The following is a 21,859-nucleotide window of genomic DNA, read 5'->3' on the forward strand; positions in this document are numbered from 1 at the left end:
AAAGAGGTATTTGCTGAATGCCACCAATTAGGGGGGGCAAGGCAGCCAAGAGGAGAGACGGGGGCAATTGACCCCTTATAGCCGTCTCTAGGGACATCTATGCGCACTAGACTAGCATTCATGTAAGATTATTAATATGGTGCAGTGTCAAGCAGTGGTGGCCTGGGTCTTGCACAGGGGGAAAGATGATCAGTTTAGTTTTGTGGCACAAGGTGCTCAGGATCATTGTTTCTAGGGAGAGAGAAGCGAGACTGATTTAATGGTATGTTCATGGCCGGCCGGGAGGTTATTATTGGACATGTAGAATGGTTCATTTGTATGTTTGTGAGCATCACAGAGCAGGATCAGTATCAGCCTGCACATAGGGGTGCGTAACCCCCAAATATTGGGTAAGGTGTGTAACAACATATGGTGAAAGAAATGGGAGAACAGTACAGCACCTATGGCAGAAAAGTACAGCACCTTTGGGCCCTCCATAGAGTAACAGCGTATAATGAAAGAAATGGCAGAAAAGATGGCAGAAAAGTACAATACCTACAGGCCCTCCAGAAATGGCAAAAGAAGTACAGCTCGTATGGGTCCTCCATAGAGCAGCAGCGTACTGAAGAGGGAGTCGGGGTCACAAGACCATCCGTCCACCCCATAAAGTTCATGACGAGATGAAAGGCCAGAAATGCTCGCAGCCACCCAGCTTATTTCGGACGAATCCCAAGCGCACCAATGATTGATAAGTACACTGAGAGGTACCCGCTTAGCCAGCCCGACAGACCAACGCAATGCAAATCTTTCCAGGCGTGGGAGAAGAGCCCATGATCGTGAACAGAGACACCCATATGGACAGCCTGGACTAAGCACCAAGAAGCCAAGTTACTGACATCATTAGTGACACACCGACATAGCAGTGTTAGACATGAAGCACACGTGCAGTCCACACTGCATCACACAAACACACAGTGGACTACATGAAGAACATGAGTGCACAGTTCTATAGCTAGAGGACAGATACACATAGATACTGTCAATGCTTTTATTATTTTGTCACTAGCCAAATGGAATAACGCAGAACCACAAGGCACAAGAGCAAGCTTGCAGGTGCTCAACGTGAATAACCCTATGGAACTGCAGGGATATATAGGGAACCTGGCAGAACCAAGTGTGACTAACCAATAGGGAATGTAGTATAACATGGACTATGTAGAAACTGTAGTATAAAGTTTAGAAAAATGACAGCAAGCCTCAAGCCACTGAGCAGGAGAGGAGCTGAGCCGATTTAGACTGGACAGAGAGCAAGACACGTGAGACGGGCCCACATCCAAGGTCAAGGGATATGAAGACACATTTCCAAGCCCCAGATGACAAAGGGACCAGCTGCAGAGAAACAGAATAAATCCTCATAAGTGCCCTAATCAGCATCACTGTGTTAAAATTGAACTTATAATGTGTCCCATTATATAGTCACTGTGGTAAAGTTGAATTTAGAAGGTATCCCCAACATCATTGAGTGTGCCTAATAGCGTCACTGTGTTAAAATTGAACTTAGAAAGTGTCTCTAACATCATTGAGTGTGCCTAATAGTGTCACTATGTTAAAGCTGAATTTAGAAAGTCTGACTAATAGCACCATTGTGGTATAGTCGAATCTAGAAAGTGTGCCTAATAGCGCCACTGTGTCAAAGCTGAATTTAGAAAGTGTGCCGTATAGCGTCACTGTGGTATAGTCGAATCTAGAAAGTGTACCTAATAGCATCACTGTGCCAAAGTTTGAACCTAGAAAGTGCCTAATAGCACAATTGTGGTATAGTTGAATTTAGAAAGTGTGCCTAATTAGTGTCACTGTGCTAAAGTTTGAATCTAGAAAGTGTGCCTAATAGCGTCACTGTGCCAAAAGTTCAAACCTAGAAAGTGTACCTAATAGCGTAATTGTGGTATAGTTGAACTTAGAGAGTCTGCCTGATTAGCGTCACCGTGCTAGGGTTGAATGTAGAAAGTGTGCCTAATAGTGTCACTTTGATATAGTTCAATCTAGAAAGTGTGCATAATAGCGTCACTGTAGTATAGTTGAATGTAGAAAGTGTCCTTAATATCATCATCACTGTGCTAAAGTTGAGTGGATGGAGTGGATATATCTCTGTATATCTCTGTATCTCCTATTTATGCTATGTATATGCTATGTACCTGTATCCCCATGTTATCAGTATCACATGTTTACCCTATCCATCCTGTCGCTTTATATACATATGCCGCTGCGTATGCCCTCGTCCTGCTCTCATGCTTAGTCGCAGGCGCTTTACTGATAACCACCATATCATTCTACTACGCGTACTCTCTCCTATACACCATCATTCAACTAGAACACAGCTATACTATGACACATTCGGTCTAGCTGTCCTCATACTAACATGACCCCTTCATCATCCTAATGAAACACAGGTAGCTGAGCACATACCGGCTAGCTTAGGCATCTCCTCAGGCCTAACACAGCCAGAACTTAGTCTGGGTGTCCACCCTCCAGACTGAACACATCCAAATGATTTCCTCAGCACCACAAATACTGCTAAGAGGCGGCTATCATGCAACAACCACACTAGCTGCACACTAGCTGCACACATATCCGGTGCGCCCACGCACCATACTACACTCTCTCTCTACTGACTTGAACTGCGGTTCCCGAGGGCGTTCAACCTACCAGCGCTTTGAGGTTATACCAATGATACATAAGGCGCTATATAAATGCCAAGTAACATGACATAACAACTGGGTAATAGCAGTTGCAAACATCAATGCACCCGTTCTACCAGGAATAGATGACAGATGCCTTGTTTATGGCTTTTATAATGTCTGTTTATTGGGGTTATGCTATTTATGTGAAACATCTGATATACTTTTCTTTGTTTTATCCTTAAGAGTAGGTAAATGGATGCATGAGTAGGACTGGTCATTTTACCATTTCTGCTTTTCTCTGTTTGCCATGTTTCGCTCATAGACTCAATGGTGACACTAAGGTAAGGCCTACTCCTGATGCAATATCACTACCAGAGATCCCTGCATACTGCAAAGCTCATTAAATATAGACATTTAAAAAATACAAATACAAATAAACCATGGTTATATAACGGTGCCATTCAAGAGCCGCTGGAGGAAAATTAGCAAACCAACTGACTACTGGAGAAAAAACAAATATGGGAGCATATGTCATTGCCTTTTCGGAACTCACTAAGGGGGACATGGTACAGAACCTTGTAAATTACATGGAGGGGGTCTATTATGTTTGCACTTATGTGCCCAAAGGATCCCATATAGACTTTTCATCATTTCACTATGGTGTGCAAAAAGGAATACAGGCAACATCGGCATTACCACTCCATTCCGTTCCATACCCCCGGTTCCACCTACAAATCAATGAAAATATGTCAGAGCCTAAAAGCACGTGTAAAGGTTTTAATGCAGGCGTTTACATTGCATCATAATGAAAATTACCCGCAAGGAGGGCTCGAGGCATGGAGACTTTCTGGGGTTCCCATGTGCTGCTGTTAAGAGGTTACTGAGCAAGGAGGTCCTTAAGGTCAGTATAATCAGATTTCATAAGTTTCACAAACAATTTTAATTAATAAAGTTCAAAACTACACCGGTACCGGTTCACATTGGCCTTTTGGAGCCGTTGTGGCAGCTGCCGCTGCTTCTCGTGGAGAAGAGTGGAATTAAAGGAATGGCGACAGGCACTTTTCTGTGAGTGAAGCTTCGCGAAGGACACCCTCCAACGAAAATGCTCAAATTCCCGGGACAAGTAGATCGGATCGCCAACGCTCGACACCTCCACAACCAATACATGAATCTGACCTTGTGTTCCCCTAGCCTGTGGGACACAGGCGACCCTTGCAACGGCCTTCTCTGATCTGAATCGCTCTGCTCTGGAGAGCTGCCTGAATAGAATTAAGCAATGTCATTAAATCCCCATTCATCCGCCTGTCATTTGCATGCGCACGGGTTTTCTGTTGTGCGTCCATTTTAGGTTTAACACTCGGCTGGTGAAGCAAAGCCAAGTCAGAGGGGAGGCAAAGGTTGGGTACGCAGGTGGGGGGAGGGATGCAGAGTTGCCAAGGCACTTTTTTTCGACAGAGTCATGGTTAAGTAGCGCAATGCAACTTTCTAGTTGTACAGTTATCCTCTCATGTGTGCTCAGCGCCCCTCCTTCCCCCGCCCTCTCTCTGCCCTGAAGGATTCAAACTCGGCTATTCTGCTTTCAGCTCGGGTCTCGTCTTGCGTGTTTCCACATCCTCGCCCCAGAGTCTCCAGAGGAGAATTCTTGGGGAGTTATGGAAACATTTTACATGCAAGGCATGATTCCCTCACTTTAAGGAACATTTCTATGTCATTTGTATGATCGCGTCCTACTTGCTGTCACTTACTGTTCAAGATGCACTATTTACTATTAGGTTAAACATACACTCATTGGTTCCCCTCCCTGAGTGTAGTTTTGTTGACAATTTACGGAAAGGTCTTCTTGGCAAACAAGAAGACAAGCATTACCAGACACTGAAAAAAGACCTGCGGTATTGTTGTGATGTCAGTCACCCTTATGCATGAAAGGTTCGAGCCAGAGCACTGCCATTGAGTTATAAGCTCGAACCAGCTTCTCATATACTGTTCCCAAAAAGAGGCAGCACATTTCTGGAATAATTGGATGATTAGGTCAAAAATGGAATATTGAATCCTCTTGGTCTTTCCTCAGCAATGCATTATACACTATTATATGCCAGCTGACTATGCAGGCACACGTCTGCAAATACATACGATGAAAACATCATAAACCCCAAAAGCATAACACTCTCGATAATGATGTCGAAAAGTGTATATTTAAAAATGCCAAATTACAAAGGCAATAGAAAAATGTAGAACATTGAAACCTCACAAAGCAATCGCAAATGTTATGACAGCCCACAAAAGCTCGCAAACTCCATATAAATAACACAGACATCCTAAATTAAAATACATTCCTTAAACATTTAAACAGCCTTGCACACTTTATACATTTAAAACATGTTACATCCTGTAATGCTCAAGAGTAGTTAGTTGCATTTGTGTGTTTGCAACACCCAAGCAGAAGGTTTAGCCACGATTATGATTTTTTTCTCAAAATAGGTTCTACTGAATTTATTTGGGTGGACTTTGTTGTGTATTTGTTTCATTTGTTTTGATATATTTCCCTATAAAAAAAATAAAGCAGCATTTACGCCGGAGAGTGCATAAACGTGACGGGGGAGGTCATAGGTGAGGGGCGTACTGCCTTTTATTTTGAATTTCAAAAGTGTTATGATGGTGTGTGAGGAATGTGATGCAGGCAACACTCCATTCAGAGCGTTATTATGTGATTGGGAGTCCAGCGACGGCAGTTGGCACAGAGTATCCAGGGGAGAAACTGTGCCGGGGGTCTGTTGCTGTTATTCTTCAATTAAATAAATATAGACCAATCAAGGTGCCCGTGGTTTATATCCAACATTCTCGGGAGTAGAGCTCAGGGGCAACGCGCTCACCTTGGAAGCAAGAAGGCACAATGCAACACAGGTTCGATCGCCGGGTCCGCGCTTAGAAGCCTCTGGGTATTAAGGACATTATAAATAACCAATTACAATTATAACATTGGCAACGAGGATCTCAAGGACCTAGACCCCTGCCACCCTGTAAAACAGAACTCTGTGAAGTGAAACGGGGACTAGCCGCTCTGCCCCTCCCCCCACGGCAATGTTAGGGCCAGCGAGGAAGCCTCTCTGCCTCCCACCGCTTTGATGCGGCCAGTGTACAGGTAGGTGTTCCCTGATTTCTGGAGTGTTCAGGCCTCTTAAAAAATAGGGGGTTCCACAGGTGCCCTAAATCAGAAAGAATAGGAATAACAAATAATTTGTCTTTCCGGAATTCCATACAATAATTAATAGACTCAAAGGTTTATTGCGGGCACAGTTCAGGGGGTGAGTCACTGATTTAGTCAGTTCTTAAACACTTCAAATTCACAATGCAGACAAAAAACTTACAAAAAGCATTTAGAGTAGGATAAGCATCCATTTCCCACTATGTATGTGCTTTTCGCAAGTTGCAGTTATAGCATGTATTTTTCTGCGTTGTCTCTTTTACGATCATAACAAGACATTCCATCTCGGTGTTCTCGGTTACTTGACACAATCCTTGTGACTAAAATCTTGTGTACAGTGTAGAAATGTTTAACCATAGCACATAAAGTGGCCCTTGATTTCATTGTGCCACAATTAATGCTTTTTTGTAATGTGTCTTTTTTTTTTTTTTTTTTTTTTAAACTTTATTTTGTGAGATTTTCATAACCTCAAATTACAGGTGTGCCATTCTGGCGTACCAACATAACAACAAGTAAAGGTAGGATAGGGATTAGATCAGCTGAAGAGGGGGTGGGGAGAGGAGGGAAAAAGAACAGGAAGGAACTTAACATTACCCATATACAGGTTCGACCACAATTCCCCTCCCCCCCGCACCAGTGTCCACAACTCTAGGCCTTAAAATGTTCCTTATTTAATGCCGATTGGCACCGAGTACAAAAAGTGTATAGTGGCTCCTCTCCCGCCTCAGTGGCTTATATCGAGGTCAGGTTTTTTCTGAGTCAGACGGGGCTGTACAGTTTAGCAGATATGCGATGTATGGCCCCCAGATGTCAGGAGGACGAGCATGTAGCGGGAGGGTTCTGCTAAAGTCGCTCTCTATGTCTTGACAGTACGTTATGTCTCTTTTCCACTCTTTGAACCTGGGCAAGGGCCTGCGGCTTAAGGCCATGGCGACACGCCTCCGGGCCAGTGTCAGCAGGAGGGCTGCCAGCCTGCGAGATGCAGGTTGCAGGTATTTGGTGAGGCCGAGCAGGGGTGCCAATGGTTGCGGGGCTATCTGTTCGCCAATTATGTCAGCAATCATTTGTAACGTCGAAACCCAGAAGCGTCGAACACCCGGGCAATCCCAGGCAAAGTGGAAGAAATCGGCGTGCCTCGTTGAACAGCGTTCGCATTGAGCTGATGCCTCCGGGGTGATGTCGGTGCTTTTTAACAGGGGTATAATACGTTTGGTGCACAAAGTTAAAATTTATTAGTTTGAAGTGTGTGTTCATTGCGACCTTTTGAGTTTGACGCAGTATATATGACCAGTCCTCGTCGCTTATCGACTCCTGAAGGGCGGATTGCCATTTTTGTCTTGTTTTAGCATTGGGTGACATAGTGTCTGCTACCAGGGATTTGTAGAGCAGTGAGACCAACCTCCTCTCTCCCTCCGCTCGAATAGTGTTATGTAACAAATCCCATGTGGGTGGTTGTTGGGGGAACGAGGGGAACAGTTTTTGTAGGGTATGGCGTAATCTAAAATATATGAAGGTGTCTAGGGAAGTGTTGCCTCCTCTATCTTTGGCCATTTGCGGGGTGAGAAAGGTTCCCTCTGGGAAAATATCGCCAAAGGAATGGACGTTGATTTTGTCGGCCCACGTTAAAAATACTTTTTCACTCGTGAGTGGGATGCCCGGAATGAACCTGATCGGCAGCAGGGAAGAATATCTTATGCTCACGCCGTACCTGGCAGCCATCTTTTTCCAGATCGTGTATGTAGCCAGGACCGTGTTCAATGTGTTATATGGAACTGGGATTTGGCTGATCACAACGGCGCTGAGCAAGTCTGGTGAAACCAACGCGCGTTCCACCTGTACGTGCGGGCGGATGAAGTGGGTCATGTACCAGTAGCTCAGAAAATGCGCCTGCGCTGCCCAGTAGTATTTTTCTATGTCCGGGAGCGCTAGACCACCCTGCGACGTTGGTAGTACTAGGGTATTGTATGCCACCCGTGCAGGTTTCCCTGCCCACAGAAGTTCTAGCACCGTGGACTTCACTTTCATTAGGAAGAATTTGGGGAGCAGCAGCGGGATATTCGCGAACAGGTATAATAGCTTGGGCAGGATAACCATTCTTGTCAACGAGACCCTGCCCCAGAGCGTCAACGGCAGAGTTTTCCATCTATGTACCCGGTCCTGAACGGAATTGAGCGTGGATAAATAATTATCTTTATAAATCTCGTGGTGATTCCGAGACATGTATATACCCAAGTACGTACCCTCTTAATTTCCCATTTAAAGCCATAGTCGTCTATGAATTCCGCTGTGTTGGGGGTCAGAGGGAGTATCACCGACTTGGAGTGGTTAATTTTCAGCCCGGACATATGTCCAAATCGTATGACTTCCCTCATTACCGGGTTCAGGTTCTCCCTGGGGTCACTAATGAATAATGCGACGTCGTCGGCGTAAAGGGAGACGATTAATTTGTGGGGGCCTAGTTTAAGGCCTCTGTGTATTTGGAGTTCGCGCAATCTCGATGCCTGGGGTTCCATAATGAGTGCAAAAATCAGGGCGGAGAGTGGTCACCCCTGTCTCGTACCACGCTCCAGTGTTAAGCGAGGGGACCTAGAGTTACCCATTATAACATATGACCGGGGGTCATTATACAGTAGGGACACCAGCTTGATGAAAAAGTTGCCAAAGCCCATCTGCCTCAGCGTTGCCAGCATAAATGGCCATTCCACCGAGTCGAATGCCTTTTCGGCGTCTAAAAACACTGCAATCGCCTGCTGGGTCGGATCTAAGGCCTCAATGACACCAAACAAGCGTCTGATACCGTAGGTGGTGCTGCGGCCCGGGATGAATCCGGCTTGGTCTCCTATTACTAGGGCCGGCATGAGGGGGAGGAGTCTAGAGGCTAAAATTTTGGCGAGGGTCTTATTGTCGAGATTAATTAGTGAAATTGGCCTGTATGATGCACACTCATCGGTGGGCTTGCCGTCTTTGTGTAACACTATTATGTTTGCCTCCCGGAGTGTGGGGGGGAGGCAACCTCTCTCGATCGATTCCTCATATACACTCAGCAGAATGGGGGCGAGGGTGACTGCATGCACCTTGTAAAACTCCCATGTGAGTCCGTCGGGACCTGGTGCTTTAGAATTCGGGAGGGATTTTATTGCTTCTACAATTTCCTCTACGGTTATCGGGGCATTCAATGGTTCTCGCAGGGCTGGATCCACCCAGTACAATTCAGTGTCGTCCAGGTACTCCTGCAAGGAACTGGGGTCTGATCCGCCCCTGGAACTGTACAGGTTTTGATAGAAGTCACGGAATGTTGTGGCGATGTCCTTTTCAGAATAAACCAACTGACCGTGTGTGTTTTTGATGCGTTCCACCCGGGTCGTGGTTTTGTCTATCGATAAGAGGCAGGCAAGCAGTGCTCCCGGTTTCTGGCCCTCTCCGTATTGTCGGACTAGGTGTTTGCGACTCAAGAATTTTAGTTCTCTTTCGGCTGTCTCTCTGAATTTTTGGAGTTCCTTCTTCAGCTCTGCCTGTATTCGGGGGTTCGGTGTAGGAGTGGCACTGAGTTCCAGCTCCTTGAGTCGACGCTCACTGTCCGACAGTTCTCTACGAATCGTCTTCAGTATACCATTCTCTTTGGCGAGACAGATTCCCCGCACAAAGCATTTCAGCGCCTCCCAGAAGGTGCCGGTCGAGTCCACGGTGCCCTGGTTTGTCTCTATAAAGGACACAATTTCTTGTCTGAGTTCCTCCGCAAAAACAGCGTCTGACAACGACCCTGGATTGAACCTCCAGTGTAGGCCTGGGACTGTTGCCCCCACAGAGGAGACATCCAGTGTTACCATTGAGTGATCCAAGCATGTACGTGGCCAGATCTGGCTCGCTCCCCATGAGAATGGACAGTGAGAGGACGCCATGATGTAGTCTATTCGGGAGCTGGTGTTATGGACTGGTGAGTGGAATGTGTAGTCCCTTGCATCTCGATTATGGAGTCGCCACGTGTCGATCAAGCCGAAAGATCGGCATATCTCGCGGACTTGGGTGCTTGCCTTAGACAGGTTTCTGGTTGTATTATGGGATTTGTCAAGCGCTGGGTCCATGGGTGTGTTGAGATCCGCCCCCCAGATGATGGTTTCAGCGTTAATCTTTCCGAACTGGGCCATCACCCAGTTGAAGTTGTCGTGGCCATCCGTATTTGGAGCGTATGAATTTACGATCACTGTTTCTCTCCCGGCAACTATTCCCCTTACTAACAGGGCTCTGCCTTCGGAATCTTTCTGGGTCTCAATGAAACTGAAGTTTGACCTCTTGTCGATTAAGATGGCGACCCCTCTGGCAAAGGATGAATACGATGAGAAGTACCTGTGGCACCCCAGGCTTTGGCCCATTGGGATTCTGTTGCAGGCAGGAGATGTGTTTCCTGGAGTATGGCGATGTTAACATTATGTCTGCGTAAATATTGGAAGATTCTTCTGTTCTTCGCCGGTTGGTTGCCACCTCGTATGTTCCAGGTGGCTATTCTAAGCATTGGTGTTGTCATTTGGGGGGCCAGGCGAGTTTCTTTCTCTACGGGATGTAGAGGTGCGACTGACGGCTGGGGCCACTGGAGCGAGACAAGAGTTTGAGATTCAGGCCCTCGGGGCCGCACAGCATTGACGCTGTGGAGTTAGAGCGGGGCGAGCAAGGTGCACGCGTTGAACCAAAGACCCTCCCTTGTGTGGGCAACCCCCAACTGGCCCACATAGTTCCCTCCCTTGGAAACTTTACTGCAAACATTGCTGTGTTAGGCGCGTTAGTAGCCTGCCAAGAGGATGCCGGGCTTCCATTAGCGACACAAGTTCGTTCCTGCGGTCGTCATCTTGTCTGGAAGGTGAGGGCACGTTGGTGCCAGCCTCCCATGTTCAAGGTGCTTTATTACGGGGGGTTGCGTCTTGCCCGGTCTTCGTGCCTGGGCCTCGGGTTGTTTCCGCTGGGTCTACATCCGGCCCGGTCTAGAAAGTCACTGGCCTCTTCTGGGGAATTAAAGAATTGTGTTTTCCCTTCGTGCTGAATGCGAAGTTTCGCTGGGTATAAAATGGAGTAGACAATTTGATTGTCCTGCAGGCGGCGCTTGACAGATACGTAGGATCTCCTCTGTAACTGTACTGCTTGGGAGAAGTCGGGGAAGAACTGAATTGGGTCACCATCGTATTGTAGTTCCCCCTTAATTCTGGCCGCATGTAGTATTGCATCACGGTCTTTATAATTTAGCAGCCTCGCAATTATTGGTCTTGGGTGTGTGCCTGGTATTGGTCTAGTATTCGGATTCTGTGTGCTCTTTCTACAACAAACAGCTGGGATAGTAACTCTTTTCCGAAGAGCGTGACGCACATTTGTTCCACGAGATCTTCCATTTTGCCTGGGAGTTGTTGTTCTCTCACTCCTATAATTCTGATGTTGTTTCTATGAGAACGACCCTCCAAGTCTTCATTTTTGGCAATCACAGTCTTCATCTGTGTTTCAAGTAGGGAGACTCGGGAGGTCAGTGCCGCCGACCCGTCATCTAGGTCGGACACTCGCTGCTCCACGTTGTCGAGCCTGTCCGCATGTTTATTGAGTCTGTGTTGTAGCTGGTCCACTTTGGTTGACAAGGTGTCTAGCTTGCACCCTAGGCCACTGATACTGGCCTTCAGATCCATCAGGATCTCTCTGATGTCTTGATGAGGTGTCTGTACTTCCGATAATGCTGCCTCTTGTACAGGGGATTCGGGTCTACTGCTGGTCATGGGTTTATGCTGTGATTAGGTTCGAAGTGTAGTTTCTTTTGAGTTTTGTCCATTTTCCCCATGATGGCTTGTGTAGATGTTTGTGGTTGGCTTTTTGCTTAAGTAGGTCAAGGATTGGTGCCTCGGGTTTTTGGAGACCGAACGCCACCGGGTGGATAGAGTGTGGCCATAGACTCAGAGGATTTGGAACTGGCAATCCTAATGAAAGCTGTGTCCGCGGTCAGGTCCCTCTTCTTCGCTTCAGCTGCACCAGCAGGTTGTGTCCCCCGGATCGGCCGCCCGAGTGTCGTGAATGTCGGTTTCTTGAGCTGGTGACGTCGCGAGGGGTGCCCGCGTCTCGTGGTAGTTGGAGGCCCACGAGCCAGAGGGTCCGCTCCCACGTCGCAGCGCCTCGGCTTCTGGGCTGCGCTCGGGTGGGGGCTTGATCGGGGCGGGAGAGGTGGTGTCGCCCTGCAGCACTGCTGTCCCGCGCGCTCCCAGCGGCGTCCTCCTACCTGGGTCTACGCGGGCCGTCGGCGTCGTAGGCCTTCACGCCGTAGGTCTTCCACCGGGCCGCTACGGGGACGGAGACCGCTCGGTCTCTATGGCGCCGTCTCGCCTACGTCTACCCGCCCTCTTGAGCGGCTCAGTGCTCGGCTCCGTCGGACGCCGCCTCGTTTCGTAGCGTGGGTGCCTGCGGGTTCTCCTCTCTGGACGACAGACGGCTGGTAGGCCTCAAGATCAAGGAGGCGTAACAGGGGATCAGGTTGCTTGCCGGACTTGGGGGTTAGTTCAAAATGATCTGCGGGATATTGCGAATGCACCCAGCGGCAAGCTGGACTAATTCGGCGACCGCAGGAGCAACGATGGATCAGGATTCATTAGAGCCCTACGGAGCTCTCTTAGGAAGCGGCCATCTTGGATGGCTCTCTAGCGCCCGGGTTTGTTGTAATGTGTCTATGTTTCCTATCTCCCTGGCATGCTGTTCAGGATGTTTGTTTGCATATATCAGGTAAAGAGTGCCCAGAGTACAGGATGTCGTGTGAGTGCATTGCATTCACTGCGCTAATCTAAATTCTTTAATACAGTGTTATGAACCCTCACAATGGTATGTATTTTGCCAACCTCTGAAGCCTGAAAAGTAGATCCACGCAGGCTTGACATGTGGCCAACTTTGCACCAGACCTGCAGATAAACTGGCCTGCTGAGAAATCTCAGTTACAAGTTTGTTGGTATCCACTAGAGAGTGTCATTTACTTTCTGACTTTGAGAACATTCAGACATGTAATTGTTAATTTTACTGTAGCCTGTAAGAAAGCTATAGCCTGTAAAATAGCTCATTGGTTGAGCGTTCGCTGCTGCAATGTGTGTGTGTGTGTGTGTGATCTTCAGGTTGCCAGTTCAAATCCCGGCAAGGCCAACTCAGCCTTTCTTCCTTCTGAGGTCAATAAATGAATACCAACACAGGTTGGGTGAAATTGTATGTATATGTGTTCTATATAAAGTGCTTAAGTGTAAGTGCTATATAATAACACATCATTATCATTTGGCCTGGACGTCTGCTTGCATTCACTGTAATTTGGTAATATGGGCCTATTCACACTGATATTAATGATACAAATGGTGATCATTCTTGTATGACATTATTTATCACATTACAGTGATTTCGTAACCATATTTTTCGTAGTGTACTTAGGAACAATGCTATGTGATGCCACTTCCTGTTTTGTTAAGGGGTGAAAGGTTGTGTTCCAGTGCTTCCCGTGATGCCACTTTGGGGTGTGGTCAAATGACATCACTTCCTGTGATATCGTCAGAGGATGTGTGAGGTCACTTCCGCTACCCCAGACATTTTGGTGAAATGACGTCCCTGGGCCCATAGTTGGCATGTTGGAGAGGACAAAGGCCATTTTAAGGAGCGAATACTGGTGGCAGGGGTTTGATAGAGATGTGGAGATAGGAATGGCTCATTGCATTGTGTATATTAGGTGTGGTGGCCAAGGAGCAACCTGTTGTGTAATTTGGTATTCCCTGTAAAGTGTGGGACAAATTAGCTATGGATATTTTAGGCCCTGTACAGGTAGGTTGTGGGTGTGTCAAGTTTATTCTAGTACTTGTGGATTTGTTCCCACGATGATCCAAGTTCAAGATAGTGTAGGAGATTTGTGGTGAGAGTATAGTTGAACTCATTCAGCAAATCTTTGCAAGAGAAGGTCTTCCTGGAAGCATACTAAATGATAATGGTATGCAGTTTACAGGAGGATGATTTGTGGAATACATGAAGAAGTGTGGTGTAAAACACAAACGGTCAGCTTTATGGTATGGTGGAGAGGATGAATCAGTGTGTTATGGATGCCATCCGCATGGCTGGAGCATGTGGAATAGACAAGAAGGTGGCTATTCAGGAAAGAATGTATGCTTTGCGTATGTCACCCCATTCCACAATCGGTGTGAGCCCATTTGAACTTATGAGGGAATGTAATAGCCCACCCTGGGAAGAGAAAATGTTTACCTTGCTGTCAACAGGACCTCCAGGAGGATCTGTCTCCACCTGTGATATCGGGCCACGGTGTATAGTGTCCGCTCTCACAGAGAAAAGTCAAATTGATGTACACGTGCAGAGCTACAGCCAGACCCATAGTTGTCCCCCACAAGAGTCACCCACTTTTAGAGCAGCGCAGAGCTGGTCTAAAGAGTGTTTTTCAGAGCAGGTATTGGGCCTCATTAACATGTGCCATGCACCCACGCTAATGCATTCCTGTCTGAGTACCATCCACTGGCTGTCTCTGTGAGGCGTTGTTGGGCGTTTCCTGCCTGGGGAAACTTCTGCATTAGACCACTGGGTTAAAGTAATGGGCAATATGTACCACCCAGTTATAGCTGCGCCTTCTGGTGGACACTCCATAACACTGAATTGTGTAATATGGGCCACAATGTCTTGGAAACTTTTGACAGCTATTAGATATACTGTAAAATCCTGACCTATTTCAGGAACGTGATTTCACCAAAATGCCTCAGGTAGCGGAAGGGACATCACACGAACCATGTCATCTGTTGACATCACAGGAAGTGATGTCATTTGACCACATGAATGGATCACCATTTGTATGGTTAATATCAGTGTATATCGGCCCATATAACCAAATTACTTTGAATGCAAGCAGATGTCCAAGGCCAAATGATAATTATGTGTAATTATATAGCACTTACGCGTAAACACTTCATATAGAACAAATATACATACAATGTCACCCAACCTGCATATCACTCACACATCACAGCAGCGAGTGCTCAACCCACTGCGCTATCTTATCGGCTGTAGCTACCTTACTGGCTATAGTGAAATGAGCAATTACATGTCTCAATGTTCTCAAAGTCAAAATGCAAATTACACTCTGTAGTGGATACCATTAAACTGGTAAGTGAGATTTAACAGCAGGTCAGTTCATCTGCAGGTCTGGTGCAAAGTTGGCCACGTGTCAAGCCTGCGTGGAGCTACTCTACAGGCTTCAGAGATTGGCAAAATACATACCATTGGGAGGGTTCATAACTGTGTATTAATGTATTTAGAGTAGCGCAGAGAAAGCAGCGCACTCACACAGCATCCCATACTCTGGGCAGCCATTACCTCATACATGCAAACAAACATCCTGAACAGCATGCCATGGAGATAGGAGAGTTAGGCGCCTTACAACAAAGAATTAATTGCGGCACAATGAAATCAAGGGCCACTTTATGTGCTATGGTCAAACACTTCTACTGTAGAGGAGCAGTAGAATGCCTATATAGGAAGTCCCGCCCCCCTACTACATTTATATTGGAAGCTTGAACCTACACCATGTTTGACACCAGTAATTGTAACCATACCGCGACAAATGTTCAAGAAAAGGTATCCGTTAAGAAGCCATACCAGATGAATGCCTGAAGAGATGATAATCTCTTGGAAAAGGTCCCGGAAGGAATATGAAAATAATAAGAAGAGAAGCTGGTGACGTCAAGAAGAGCATGTATGGACTCTATGGTATCTGATGACAAAATAAGGAATCAAGTAAACGTTCCTGTGCAGGAAAGAAGATTGCATGTGTACATGTGACGCACTGAAGACAATGCAAACCATTTAATAACTGCTCATGTGCCATAACTCAAGTAGATTAAGTGATCATAGAAGCTGGCTATATGTAGTGAATAGAATGCAGGTGAAGCCGCCATTATATATTTAAAGGAACTGGACACTGGTGTCCCAATGTTAGTAAACTCATACCCATGGAGAAAAAGGATCAAAAATTGTGTTGTAGCAAAGAATTAGCTGGGAGCATGAAGGAAGCGAGAAAGGCTGCTTGACCCGATGTCAAAACTATAACCAGCGAAGAAATGGTTATCTGTTCTCAAAGGAAGAAAACGTGAGAAGCCAGATCATCCCTTGATTAAGGCATAAGGAAGGAACACCATGAGTGCCAAGTTTATTAATTCAAGACATATGCTATGAAATAGGCCGAATCACGGTCTCCTGTCACGTGAGCCAAGGACGAAAATAGGAGGTGGGCATGCGAACCAGAACTTTGATAAGCATGTACCCATACTCCCTTGTATTCCCAGAGAAGAGAAACTACTACAGGGCCAAGTTGAAAGACAAGTCTGCAAGGCAGAAGGCCTAGGTGATGAGAGATGCACGGCTAATTGGGTGGAGAGGTGAAATCAAGTTCTTCCCTGGCACCTGAGCTTACGTGCTGCTAGTGAGCCGAATGTTCCCGATATGGCATGAAGCGTGTTAACCAATTATAGACGGCCATATAATGAGAAGGGTATTCTAGTTTAAGAACTAATAGTATTCTGTGTACTTAATAAGAGTTGAGGATGACTTGTACTAGAGGCAGGCTTAAGTTGTCCACCTGATAATAGATATCCCATCACAACCCATTGCATATAGAAAGTACACTTAGATGTTCCCTTTGAACCAACCACAACTCTGCATGCATTTTTCTTATTTGCCATGTAGTATGACGTTATGTATGAGGAATTTTTTACTATTAAAGTATTGTTTTTTAGGAAATGCTTTGAGAGAAATTGAGCCAACGTCCGTTGATGTCGATTGTAACTCCCTGTTTTAGATAATTGATAATAAAACAGTCGGCTGAGATTTTGCCAACTTCCTGAGTCGGTCTTATTATTTGGTGTAAGAGTTACTCTGCATCCCATCCATTGCCTGACTTGTTACTGATAAAGGACCATATGTTCACTACACTCTGCACAAGCTTTTAGGCACAAGAATTTTGTCAAGTGACCGAGGACACCGAGATGGAATGTCTTGCGATGATCGTAACAGAGACGATGGCAGAAAAAAACATGCTATAGCTGCAACTTTGCCGAAAAGCAAAATACATAGTCCGAAATGGAAGCTTATTCTACTCTAAATGCTTTTTGGAGGTTTTTGTCAGAATTGTGAATTTCGAGGTGTTTAAGAACAGACTTAATCAGTGACTCAGCCCCTGAAGTGTGCTTGAAATAAACTTTTAATGAGTCTAGTAATTATTGTGTAGAACTCCAAAAAGACAAATTATTTGTTATTCCTATTCTTTCTTACTTAGGGTCACTGCTCAACGTTTTACACTTGTGGAACCCCCTCTTTTTTTAAAAAAAAAGTGGCCTGAACAAGAAAGCTAGCCACTTCAAAATCAAAGAGCCACATGGTGCTGGCCTTAGCCCAGGAGCTTCAATGTAAAATTAAAAAAATTAAAAAAGAAATTCCTTTATTTTTTATTTTGTTTTTTTTTTTTTAGGGGTAGCAAGGGAGACCACAGGGGGAAGCAGGGGAGACCTCAGGGGTCGCAGTTGCGAGCCCTGGCAGCCCCCAAATGGCATTCCTGACCTCCTTTCTCTCTGTTCCTTTACTTCTCTTCCCTCCAATTCCGTCCTCTCTTCTTTCCACTCAAGATATGCCACTTCGATGACCATATTCTGATCGATGAAAAAACTAAAATAAATCTAGGCAAGAAGCATTTCCCAGGTGAAAAAAAAACGCTTCTGCAGTTACATCAGTACCGCAATATCACTATCACAACTGAATGAACTGCATAAATGTGTTAATAGTGCAAACATGCAGCACCTTAGTGCAAATCAGCACACTGTTCGCAATGTAAAGACGTTGTGCAAGTGGTAACACCTTTGACGTGTGGAATTGGCCTGTGCACAAATACATGATTCCGAGAACCGTGGAAGAAGGTGAAAAATAAGAAAATTGTGTTGATCATTCGGAACACAAAAAAAGGAGATACGCATCATAGGACACACTTGCCATGGCACACAACTCCAACACCAAAATAAGGGACATGATGAAGTCATTAGAAATTGATATAGCATCCGGTCAATATTAGTTGGATGTTGATCTTCTTGCTCGGGAGGAGGAGTCGATACAGTGTTGAGGGTCATTGTGGTTGAGCGATGCGAGTCGGCGTGGGGCATTATGTTGGCAGTAAAATATGGGCAATTAGCATAGGCAGGCTGTAAAACATATTCAAAACTGTAAGCTTTCCATAATACCACATGCAGGTGGTAATTGACCATTTTCTTCCTGGTCAGGGGTAACAGATCAGAGTAGCTAGTGAATTATCTAACCCAGTTAATGGTTGGCCAATGCCATATACAAACACGTCCATCAACAGTATGAGGGTGGCTGTTTGCATAATGGGCCTGCTCTCCCAGTGTATGGTTTGGGTTTCTATAAGATTCTGGCAACTCTTCTGTTGTGTTAATACATATGGAACCATAGCATTATTGAAGAAATGAATAGCTACATAAATAAAATAATTCAATAATTACATTGAGTCATGTAATGAATAAAGTACCGTTTTGTTATTGTTGTTATCTTCTTGTTTCTTTCTTTCAGGCAGCATTGTGTATGCTCTGTCTTAAATTCTATTCAGTTGCGTAAAGGGCCCACCATTGTGGCCGTGAAAGCGTCTGTGCCACGGTTGCTTTAAGTCCCTATTTCAGTCAGTCTTGCCCTTTTAGGAAACAATTTTCAAAAGCTTTGCTCACAATAATGCACACAAGAAGGCTCCTCGTAAAATCATCTCACATTTGCTCAGTGCTCCCTTGTAATATTTTGGTACGTGTCTACGAGCACAGTTTTTGGGCTTGCATTTTCAGCAGGTGTGTGCTCTATCCTATCACACAGCAGACACATTAGACATGAGTGCACTGTCGTTCATGTGGTATGGGGGGGTTCAACTTGTAATGTATGCATTAACTAACACTAGATTAATGTAAGTCGCATGGAATTATTTAATGGAAAGTATTCCATTACTAGTGGAAGCAAGTCTATCTTGGCATTGGGACCGTCCAACCAACTTGTGGGCAAGGCTGTTTTAGCCCCTGTCCCATCACAGTGTGATATCCTAAGGATAGAAAGTGGTAAAGAGGTAAGATGTATTAACTGATTCCAAATTGAAAGGTAGTTAGGGATGGTATGTTTAACAGCCAGAAAGAAGGTCAATCATTGATGGCAAGATTGTTGCCATCACTTGCAAAAGTCCTAAGAAGATTTGACAATTGTTTCCTGAGTAGAACAGGCCACTTCAGCTAACAAGCACACAGGCCACAGCGCCACACAATAGCCAGCCAAGCAGTTGTGGATCAATGAGCAATGCATTGTGGGTATGCAAATGAGCTGGATAGCATCAATGTTTGCTCCATGTAAGAGCAATGTATTTGTCTTATAGGGAAGGGCGATTATATACACATCTTGATCAACCCAAGACAGACAGCTCTCAATGATGCAGACAACCGCATATGCTTTTCACCCTCTTTCGGGATAATAAGTGTGGTACAATCTTACATCCTTGTGATTGGATCTTTCCGACATGTTGGCTGAACACAATCAAAGATATTGTGGATTTAAAAACCCCTTATACCTGAAATGCAAAAGTAGACTCTGCCATTTCAGCTAACAAGCTCACATGCACACAACTGTTTCCTGAAACGTTGCTGGACAGACAGCACGCTTGGACAAGGGTATGCCCAGGTAGCTTTGATTCATTTTCATGGCACACCACTTCATGAATCTGGGGCCTAGGATGCTTTCAGTCACGATCATTATGACATCTTTAATCAGTTTGCAACTTCTGATTGATACAGATGGTCGAGATGGGATTATGCATCCTTTTCTCCAACTGGTTGGAAGAGGGGATTTTGACACTAAATAGCCTCCTCCTAACATAGTGGTGATACAAATGAGTGGTAACATTGTGAATACATCGTATGGTGAATTTATTGCGAGCAATGCCACTATTCCCCTGAAAAAGAATTGTAGAGTTGAATGCCATTGTGGATTTGTTCGAGGTGACTACTTATCAATGGAGGGCATTATGCCCTGGGGCAGAAATTATTTAGTGGGTTGATTCAAGCTCTCAGGATCTAGATAGGCCCCTTACAGTGAACCCTGTGACACTATAGATGATGCTTCAAATACCATGGTCCGCGATGTGGGAGATCCCTCCACTCTTAGCAGACCGCCGAGACTGCAGCATCAGCCTCAGGCGAATCCAGAACCAAGACTGGGACCCAACCAGGAAACTCCCAAAGGGGACTCAATCTGGGACAACATCTCCACATCCTTCAAACATTTACCTCGCCTTGATGAAGACCCCTCGAGGTCGAAACATGTGTCAGCTGACCAGCAACAGACTATAAGTGTATACCAAAATAAAAATGTCACTGTAAACAAACTGCACTTGCGTGCTAATGAATTCATCTAAAGGATTCTCTAATTTCATGCATTGCGAGGGAACCAGGACTGTCTCTCTATACTTACCTGGAGGTGTGGGTTCATCTCTACCTACCTGTGACCTTGCACGGTAAAACTGATGACAACACGACTAATAAATTGAGCTCAGCACAAGAGTGTTCAGAACTAAAGCTCGATTTCTCAATTGTGTGCCACCCACATTTTATTGCCAGAATAGAGAAAGTCGAGCGGGTGATTTTTTTCAGCCATCCTCACCCATCTTTTACACTTCCGTGGATCAGTCATTGCTTTTTTCTGGATCTTGCCTTGTGTTTCACTCATGACGAGATAATAATCATTTACTGCGTGGGATTTAGCGGGGCCTGTTTTTCTTTAAAAGATGTATGGCTGCTGGCATTGCTGTGGAACGATGGTCTGAATGTCTGACTACAACTAAACAGAATGCTAGCTGACAGTGCACAGATTGATTATGAAGAATGGCCTCCAAATGATCAAATATGCTTAGGCATTTATAATCCAGCTCTTTTGGATGAAAATGAGAATATGGTTAGGAACACGTGCTAGAGGTCTCTACTGCAGATCCATGTATTACCTGAAGGCTCCGAGAAACAGGCTTCTGAAGTGCCAAGGACGAGTATGCTCGTCCTTTTTGCATAGATTTGCATAATAGCCTGGCAGTTAAGGGGTTAAACAGACCAACCAGGAGTATGTTATTCAATGGGAAAAGAAAGAGTTTAAAGCAGACACCTGGGACAACCCGAATTGGGATGTTCTTATGAAGGATACCAACTATTGTTGGTCAACTATGGAAGAAGGTTTGGGAATAAAGTGAGCGACAACAACGGCTTCCATTAAAGGGGCAACATGGATGACTAGTCTTGGCCCACCATACGCCTTCCATGGGAGTTATGTGAAAATGGTAGAAAAGGTGGTAAATATGTTCTGTTGTTGGGTAACTGGAGAGTTAATGCTGGTAAAGTCACCTTTTAAAAGGCACCTAATGTCATCTTGGCTTTAAATGGCAGGGTCCAGTTTGGAGCTCAAGAACGGGATACAGTGTTACGTCCTAGTTTTATACGATCTGGTTGTTTAAGATTAACAACTAGCAGTTGGTCGGGAAGTTTACTGGTCCTCTTTGCCACAAAAGCTCCAGTAATAACATTGCACGGCCATCCTGTGCTAAGGCGGACAGTGGGCTGAATGCGGCCCTTAAGTCACGTGAGTTTAATGATTAAGTGTTAACTGCCCTAAAGTCAGTCACTCAGTCAGTGTCTAAGTCTGATAAGTCAGGTGTGTGAAGCCTCCGTTTTTGTGTTTGCATAATGATTCTGTCATGCCCTCCATCCGACCCACCAGTGATCCCAGTACCCCCTCGGCCCGGATTCACCCCCCATTTACCCTCCGGGGCTCACTTTGGCGGTCCAGACCGGCTCGCACACAGCTACAGCAGCAGCTTCACGCTACTACTCCACAGTCACGACTGCGACCATTTCTTCATTGGCAGCTGCCGTGGAGATTAAGCCATCAA

The 21,859-nt window shown here is 45.4% G+C and overlaps 1 protein-coding gene across 3 annotated transcripts in view; it reads right to left on the reverse strand.

Moving 5' to 3' along the window:
* The window catches only part of LOC138581348 (protein bicaudal C homolog 1-A-like), a 361,089-nt gene that overhangs the window by 321,192 nt on the left and 18,038 nt on the right, over positions 1-21,859 (reverse strand). Inside the window, exon 1 of one of the 3 annotated variants that reach the window (XM_069652614.1) lies at positions 3,632-3,856. The exons of the other annotated variants lie outside the window; for them this stretch is intronic. The gene's annotated coding sequence lies outside the window, so the exon portion shown is untranslated. Of the gene's footprint in view, positions 1-3,631; positions 3,857-21,859 lie in introns of those variants that run through there. 3 annotated transcript variants of the gene reach the window in all.

This window comes from Ambystoma mexicanum, chromosome 3p (genome assembly GCF_040938575.1).
Source record: "Ambystoma mexicanum isolate Mex_15411 chromosome 3p, UKY_AmexF1_1, whole genome shotgun sequence".
In the NCBI taxonomy this organism is placed as follows: Eukaryota; Metazoa; Chordata; class Amphibia; order Caudata; family Ambystomatidae; genus Ambystoma; species Ambystoma mexicanum.